We start from the raw sequence: 9615 nt of genomic DNA, 5'->3' as shown, positions 1-9615 counted from the left end.
TTCTACTTCCCCTACCAAATCTTCCTTGCTTGTGAGCAGCAGGTCAAGAGAAGCACGGCCCCTAGTTGGTTGCTCGAGCACTTGCACCAGGAAATTGTCTGCGACACTATCCAAAAACTTCCTGGAGTGTTTGCTATTAGCTATATGCTATTAGCCTTCTTGGCAACCAGGTCACACTGCTGACTCATATCCAGCTTCTTATCCACTGTAACCCCCAGGTCTCCAGTCTGTAGCCGTGCATGGGATTTTTCTGTCCTAAGTGCAGTCCTCTGCACTTGAACTTCATCAGATTTCTTTTGGCCCAATCCTCCAATTTGTCTAGGTCACTCTGTATCCTATCCCTACCTTCCAGGATATCTACCACTCCCCCTAGCTCAGTGTCATCTGCAAACTTGCTGATGGTGCAATCTACCCATCCTCCAGATCATTAATGAAGATGTTGAACAAAACCGGCCCCAAGACCGACCCCTGGGGCACTCCGCTTGTTACCGGCTGACAGCTAGACATGGAGCCATTGATCATTACCCGTTGACCCTGATCTAGCCAGTTCTCTATCCATTTTATAGTCCATTCATCCAACGCATACTTCTTTAACTTGCTGATAAGAATACTGTGGGAGACCGTATCAAAAGCTTTGCTAAAGTCAAGGTATATCATGTCCATCGCTTTCCCCACATCCACAGAGCCAGTCATCTCTTCATAGATGGCAATCAGGGTTAGTCAGGCACGACTTGCCCTTGGTGAATCCATGCTGACCATTCCTGATCACCTTCCTCTCTTCCAAGTGCCTTAAAATGGATTCCTTGAGGACCTGCTCCATGATTTTTTCAGGGATTGAGGTGAGGCTGACCCATCTATAGTTCCCTGGATCCGCTTTCTTCCCTTTCTTGAAGATGGGCACTATATTTGCCTTTTTCCAATCATCAGGGACCTCCCCTACTTGCCATGAGCTTTCAAAGATAATAGCCAATGGCTCTGAAATCACCTCAGCCAATTCCCTCAGCACCCTCAGATGCATTGCATCTGGCCTCATGGACTTGTGCATGTCCAATCTTTTTAAATAGTCCTGAACCTGTTCCTTCAGCACTGCGGGATGTTCACCTCCTCCCCATTCTGTACTGCCCAGAAGACAGAGGCAAAAAAGGTACTGAGTACCTCAACTTTCTCCACGTCCTCTGTCACTAGGTTGCCTGATCCATTCTGTAAGGGGCCCACACTTTCCCTAATCTTCCTCTTTTTGGTAACATAGCTGTAGAAACCTTTCTTGTTCCCCTTCAAGTCCCTTGCTAGCTGCAACTCCAATTGCGCTTTGGCCTTCCTGATTTCATTCCTGCATGTTCAAGCAGTATTTTTATAATCCTCCCTAGTCATCTGATCAAACTTCCACTTCTTGTAGCTTTTTTTGTATTTAAGCTCACCAAAGACTTCTTTGTTAAGCCAAGCTGGCGCCTGCCATATTTGCTATTCTTTCTGTACATCTGGATGGTTTGTTCCTGCGCCCTCAGTAAGGTTTCTTTAAAATACAGCCAACTCTCTTGGATTCCTTTCCCCCTCATATTAGCCTCCCATAGATCCTGCCCATCAGCTCCCTGAGGGAGTCAAAGTCTGCTTTTCTCAAGTCCATGGTCTATATCCTGCTGTTCTCCTTTCATCCTTTTGTCAGGATCCTGAACTCTACCATCTCATGGTCACTGCTGCCTAGGTTGCCACCCACTTCTACTTCCCCTACCAAATCTTCCGTTTGTGAGCAGCAGGTCAAGAGGAGCATGGCCCCTAGTTGGTTGCTCCAGCACGTGCACCAGGAAGTTGTCCAACACGCTCCAAAAACTTCCTGGATTGTCTGTGCTCCGCTGTATTGCTCTTCCAGCAGATGTCAGGGTGATTGAAGTCCCCCATGAGAATCAGGTCCTGTGAACTGGAAACTTTCCCTAGTTGACTGAAGAACGCCTCATCTACCTCATCCTCCTGATCTGGTAGTCTATAACAGACACTCACCATGACATCACCCTTATTGTTCTTACTTCTAAGGTTAACCCAGAGACTCTCAACTGGCTTATCTCCAGTTTCATACTGGAGCTCAGAGCAACCATAGTGCTCTCTTACATACAGTGCAACTCCTCCACCCTTTCACCCATGCCTGTCCTTCCTGAACAGTTTATACATATCCATGACAGTGTGTGAGTTGGTGAGTTACCCCACCAAGTCTCGGTTATTCCAGTCATATAGTTCCTTGACTGTGCCAGGACTTCCAATTCCTCCTGCTTGTTTCCCAGACTTCTTGTGTTTGTGTATAGGCACTTGAGACAACTGGCCAATTGCCCTATTTTCTCAGTGCAATTCAGGATGCCTCTCCTGTTCCATTCTCCTCCTTCTGCTTCCTCCTGGTGTCCCACTTCCCCATTTACCTCCGGGCTTAGGTCCCCATCCCCCATCGAACCTAATTTAAAGCACTCCTCACTAGGTTAGCCACTTCCTTTGAAATCAAGGGAAGTGTCATACACATATGTAAAGGCAGAAGTTGACCCTTAAAGAGGAACAGTGAAGCAGACAGGTCATATGATTGGGTTATTTGTGTATATCTTGCTCTTTACACAACAAAAGTAATATGAAGCAGCCATAAGAGCACAGTGGGATTGAAATCACCATCTTTACTAACTATATACAGCATTCAAGGCCTAGCTACATACATATGCTGCTGCTCTGGCCAGGTTCTGGTGGCTTTTGAAACATAGAAGATGATGAAGGCCCCTAGAGGGCTTGCTAACTATTTAAAGAGTGTGTAACCTGCACACTACAGTTATGCTGCTGTTTCTAATTTGTAGGTATCTTTTCTTCCCTTCTCCTCCTCCCTAACAAGATTTGCTCTCGGCTGTTTTGTTTTTAACTTTTCTTTTTCTGGCTCTTTCTGACAAGAGGCTATTTTATTCCTTGAGCTTTGTCACTTTCCTTGCAGGCTTCATTTTCAGCCTCTGCCCTTTAGATAATCTTCCTTTTTACCAGAAGCCATCCTGCAATCTCATCCTGTCTATGTGACTTAATTTCCCTAGTCTGTTTCAAAGTTTAAGATGAATGTATTTCTCTTTTTTCCTTTTTTATTTCTGCTTGTAACATAATTTTTAAAAAAAAGGATTTCATTCTCCAGGGCTGTCAGTTTAGCATTTACAGAAGCACAAAATTCACATAACAATTAAAAGTTAAAATAAAACAGCCTTTCCCCTAACAGACCACTCTCAAGCTAATAATAATAATAAGCTGTAGCAGTGACATACAATCAAACATCATTTTATAACACATACCACATGTAATATACGTAGGCATGAAGAGTCTGGTTTTCAGACCAGCCTCAAACTGGCCTCTCTTTTTGCACTACCAACTATTTGCAGATGCAGCTAAGGCAATTTCCGCTAACTACCTGAGCGAACCCACAAATCAGATAATTATATGTCCAAGTGCTGTTAATTTTGTCATTAACTTGCAGGCACTATCTAGCCATTAGGAAATGACTGACAGCAGAGTGGCCTAAGGATCCCCCCCCCAAGGTGTTGGGTCTAACTCTGTTTGGGATTCATAACCTGTACTCTCACCTCATGTTATGAGTCTAAGATGTTCTTTTGCAAGAAATGCCATAGCAGCTGCAATGTTAGCCCAATGTTTACAGCACTCATTTGAGATGTAGAAGACTTGGGTTTAGTTCATCCCTCTGCCTGCAGTGAAAAAGGGATATGAACTTGGGTGAGTGCCCTCACCGGGGGTGGGGAGGGGCATAGTCTGGTATGCGTTTCTCTCAGCCTGTCCTCTTGAAGCTGTTCCCCATCTATAAATAAATATGTATTGGGTGAATCTGTAAGTGAGAAACTCTGTAGTCCAGTGGTTAGAGCATTTGCATAAGCAGTAGGAGATCCTTGTTCATATCCCTGCTTTTCCTCAGGCAGAGGAGTGAATTAAACTTGAATTTGTTAGACTATCTACAGTGCTACTGGAAGGGAGCACCTCAGAAGACAGACTTGTGTTAAAAATAGCAAGGTGGATGTTCTGACTGGCTCTCAAACCCATGTGACATCCTTGGCTTGAGAGCCAAAGTGGGAACATGTCGATTGCTATTTTTAGCCCCACTAGCGCAAGTCTGTCTACCCAGACAGGGAGGCTTGCTCCCAGCTGAAGTGTAGACAGACCCCCCCCTCACATCCTGGGTGAGTGTTGTAACCACTGAGTTAAAGGTTATAAGGGGCCTCCTTACCACACATCTGCTAGATTGGGGCCCAAAGGCAAGATAAATGAGGGAATGCCTAGTTTGCAAATCTCACTGAGGCTTGTGTGCTGAGTTGCTGGGTGCCCATTCTGTCTGGCGGTCACTGAGGGTGTTCAGAGGGAGTTAATACAACTCTGAATTGTGTTAAGTGCTGATTGGAGTTTTGCACACAATCTGGTGGGTCTGTATGGGGCAGTGATTCAGAAAGTGGCTGGATGCTCTCAGGTCTACTTCAAATCCTGCAGATTACCGGCCTTCCTCCTCTCCTCTGTCCTGAGGGGAGCTGATGTTCAAAAGATGACATCTCCTCTCCCACAATGGCAGTAGGAGGTCTATCTGTGGAGGGGGATGCTCCAGCCCACTATTGAGTTTTAGGTGAGTCTGTCAATTGTAATAAAAATATCTGGGGGCTGTTTGTTCAATGCAGTGGTTCCCAACCTGTGGCCCATTGGCCATGGGGTCTTTCAAAGTGGCCCACTGCCCCCCTCCCGCTGGCTGCAGAAGGAAGCCGCTGCCTAAGGATCCAAGCAGACTGCGTTGCTGCGGGGTTACAAGATTGGTGCAGGCTCCTTGCTGCAGCCAAGGGGACAGGAGATCAGTGCTCCACTCCCCCTGGCTGTACAGAGAGCACGGCAAAGTGCTCCGCCCGGGTCCATAGGCACTGGAGTCCCTGCTGGAGCCAGATGGTGGGGAGATAAGCGCCCCCTCCTACTGGTGCCAACAGGGAGCAAAACTCTCTGCCTGGGTCCCTGGGCACTGGAATCTCTGCTGGAGCCAGAGGGCGGGGAGCACTGATCTCCTGGCCCCTGGCTGCAGAAGAGAGCCACTGCCTAGGGACCCAGGTGGAGTGCACGGGCCATTTCCCTGCTGTAGTGTGTGCGGTTTCCCTGTTGCAGCCAGGGGGACGGGCGATCTCCTCGCTGAACTCCTTCTGTATGGCTGTGTGTGTGTGTGGGGGGGAGGGGTGAGAGGCTGCTGGCAAAGCAGGCAGGCCCTGCCATGCTTGAGGAGGAGCAGGGCTCTAAAAGTCAATGCCTTCCGGTTTCAGGCCACTCACCCTGACTTTGAAGCACAGGGCCTCATCTACACTAGTGCTTTGTCTGTGAGTGTGTGACATACTGTGAGTAATTTGTAGGTGTAAAATAGTGAATGTAAAAATGGGCACAGTAGCATCAAAATGTTTAAATGTTTAAATATGTAGTCCTTAATGGTGTATACGTCAATACATTTTTATGAGTTGATAAGACTAGTGGCCCTTCAGGGTTGTAAAAATGATATCTGTGGCCCTTGCGCCAAAAAGGTTGGGAACCACTGGTTTAATGCATGCATGAATGTAAAATATTTTTTCATCATGTCTGGCCTTTTTACAACATGCCATCAGATAAAGCCAAATGCTTACATAACATTCTTTATTGATGCACCAGGGATGAATACACAGCTACTTCCATTATTACTCATGTGAAATCTATAAACACTCCCATGTTAGCTGTGGGGGGAGCCATAGATAGCAGTTGAGAAGTAGGTTTGTAGGAAGTGATCTATTTTGTTTTTTTCTGGTTCATATAATCTAGACTTCAAGTTTTTGGCCATCACATACCCATCCCTTGGGTACAATGTGAGATTTTATCAATGGCCTACTTAATGGGCATCTGTGAATATTACCGCTGATGCTAATGTGCTATTCAACTTAAGATAATGGACATTTTTACAGTAAAAGTCAAACCCACAGAACTTCAAATATTTCAAGAGCAGTCAGAACCATTAAAAAGCAAAACTCTAACAATCCCCAAGCTTTAGCAATTAAACGGCGCACATTTTCAGTTACCGAATGAACTGCAGGAGATAAGGGAATTCTTATTGTCACTTCCACCATTGCCTTCTTTAAGTATGCATTGTCAAGCTTAAAACTTGATAAGCCTTCAGCTCAATAAACAGTACTATTCATCTAGTGGTTTTCTGCCATTAGTAAAAGTGAATTATTTTGCTTCAGAATCAATTCAAGCATATTGCTAATTAAAGTAATATAAAGCAGTAAAATCTTACTGAACGTCTTCATAACTGAAACATTAGACACTAATCTCCATATTTGTTTAGGAGCAGCGGATGAAGTTTACTATTTTTAATTCTAAAGGGGAAACCCTGGATGGAGTTACACTAGCTAATTTACGTCTATTATGATAAAAAGGTTACAATTTTCTCTTTACTGTAGATGTTCTGTCCTGTTGTCACTAGTTTGGAGCCTTTGAGCTAACTTCCTTCCTGGCTGCAATTTAAATCTTATACCACTAGGTGCTACCCTTACTCTATAATAGGTGAATTTGCTTTATGAACAAGATTTTGAGTGAAAAACTAATCTTGATTCCCAGTCTCCTATGGGCTATCTGAACACACTTAGACTCATAATTTTTATTCACGATTACTGTTAGTGGGGGACATGATGGAACATCCTTTTAAACTCTGATACAAGATTAAAAAACCCCAACTAATCAGTATCACTTGACATAATATTACATCTTTCCTATAATGTAACTAGTAAAACTACTGCAATGTATCATATTAAAATAGCACAAATCTATACACAGCCAGTCCTGGTACAAAGCTAACAACAACAAACACAAATTCTTGCTGGCCTTCTTTCAAGTCAGTTACTCATTTGGAAATGACAGGTTACTATACAACTAAAGAAGTTCACAAACTTGTTTATTTGTATAGAACCCAGGCTGTCCATTACACCATATTCAGCTTTTTAAAATGGGAATATGTATTTTTTTTCTGAATGCAACATTTTTGAATGCCACATCTACTAATACTCTAATCGTGTCTCCTACATACAATGAGATGAGAATAAAATACTGAGATCACGACAGTGTTTTGCAACCAAATGACTGATATGGCAGATACATATTTAATGTGATGTATTTACCCATTTTAACATAGCTTATTTGAAATGGAATCCAATTCCACTCCATGGAAATGTATCAAAATGGGAGAGAAGAGATGGGAAATGAAGATAATTCTCCATTCCTCCTGAAGATTTATCAGCTTGAACTAGTGAAGAGAATATTAAAATAATTACAGTCCCTTTCTTTTCAGGATATATTAGGAGAAAATAAATTATGCCAACTGAAAGCAACCCCACTTGGAAAGTGGTAAAATACATGGACTATAATATTTTGGACATTGCTTTACAATTATGTTTATAGATCTAGATATCATGGTGTGGGGCACATTTATCACATAAAATGATAGCTATTTCACTGATACAGGCTTCAAACACAACTTGTCTCATGGGCCAGTAGTTTGTGACATAGGCTATACTAGTAGAGGCTTCCCATTAGACTCTTACTTCAGTTTATAGATACCACACCACACTCTGAATGTCCTGGTTTATACTACATTTTGCTGTATTGTATCAGCTTGTACCCAGACATAGCTAGCTTTCTGGACCTGGATAGCTTATTTAGCACAATTCCTCTAGTGTGCAGTGCCATGTACTCAGAACAGTGCTTTATAATGACACAGTGAAACAGTCAAATGTTGCTTCCTAGGAAATGCTAGGTTTGGAAGCAATAAACATTTAGTAGGGTTAGCATGTGAAGAAGAACTTGTTTGTTTGTGTGACTGCTAGAGAAATAAGCCTAAACATTAATTATGCTCCATCCCTACTAACTTAATGAACAGGTTGCAATGTGCTTTTGTTAACATATATTAAAGCCCACTTGAACATGGAGAAAGACACAGTTTACTGAAAGGTAAACAGAGCACCCAGTTATGCTGATTCAAATATTTGAAAGTCTACATATTCCACTGTACGATCTGTTATGAATAATAGACTAAGCCAGCATTATGTGTTCTTATCTTCTTGTTGCACAGCTTAATCACAAGGTTCTCAATATACTGCCTATAATCCACCTCAAACAATGGGGGTGCAGTTGTAGGATGATACTGATTTAAGAGGAGATCCAATATCAACCATTCCCTAAAATGGTTGCCAGTTAACCACAATCTGAAAATCTTGTGTACATATATTCAGGGTCAAATGGCTCTAAAACAATTCAAGAAAAATTAGCTTCTAACCAGATAACAGGCACAATTAAAAATACAATTAATTTTTTCATAAAAAAAATCAATGCCAAAACAATTTTACAGTTACATGGGTAGCAGATCAGTTCAATTCAGTGTTCTTTTCCTGTTCGTGCTATAACAGTGTTAACAGAACAAAAATTAACAGTAAATTCTTTATTTTTAAAATAAAATGAGATTAACATTTTGCATTGTTGCCCACAATAATGAAAATGTGATGGTGTAACAACCCTTTGGCAGCCAACTTTTTACCAAATAAAAAGTAATGTAATAGGACTGCCTTAAAACAAAGTATTTGTTTCTAGTTTTTCTTTCCTCAATCTTTTCCTGTCTTAATTTTCTTCAGACTGGATTTGCTATAATGTTCACTTCAAGTGATGGTTTTGCCAAGCCTGTTCTTTCTTCCTTTAGTCCAAAATACCTTTTCTGATTCTCTGTCACTTCTGCATTTTTCTCGCTATCTAGTTTTTCCATTAATCCTCCTTTCTATATATTCCTGTATTTCTTAACTGTTTTTCTTTTCCTGTGTTAAACTTCTCCCTTTTCAGTTCACTTCCCCCTGAACCACTCTCTTCTCTAAACCCTTTCTAAAGTTTCTTCTTTCTTCATGCCTTCCATCAATGGACCTTCAAACCTATGATTGCCTAAAACAAGTTTGTATCTGTTGATACACTGTAGGTATCGCCTACTGCTGTAACCTTAAACCTTCATGCCTATTCAGTTGTTCTCTGCTGGAAGACAGACAGAGCACTTTCACTCCCAGAGGAGAACAGCTGTTGGTTTATGTCAGGGCATTACAAGCAAAATATACGAAATTCAATGGAGCTAATTTACAATAAAAAACCTATGCACATTGTGTACAAAAACCTGATCTAGCAAATGAGCCAACATTAAATCAGAACTAACATCACTTGATTATACACATACATTCAGACATCCTTGCATGTGTCATCTTGCAACTGAAGTACTGGTTTATGTGTTCTACCTCTACAGGATGGAATATATCAGACCAATTCAAGTGTTATCATTTTGATATTGTCTCACTCTCTACTGACTGAATCAAGGAGTGACATGAAGATATCCTGCTATCTATCACAGCTAGCAGCTGAGGGAAATTTTTCATTCAAATGGCAGAGGCTATGTATTAGAGCAGAAGATTGTAAATTCAATTCCCTGTGTGGTAAGACTGGCAACTTTCACGTCTGTATGTATGTGACCACCATTCATGAACACACTAAACGTGCTGCAGTACTGAAATTCAGTATTGGCTTTCTTAGGATTTG

This window comes from Emydura macquarii, unplaced genomic scaffold (genome assembly GCF_026122565.2).
Source record: "Emydura macquarii macquarii isolate MOO-44397 ecotype Brisbane River unplaced genomic scaffold, CSIRO-AGI_Emac_v2 contig_2473, whole genome shotgun sequence".
Classification (NCBI taxonomy): Eukaryota; Metazoa; Chordata; order Testudines; family Chelidae; genus Emydura; species Emydura macquarii.
Note: the sequence above shows the minus strand (reverse complement) of the source record.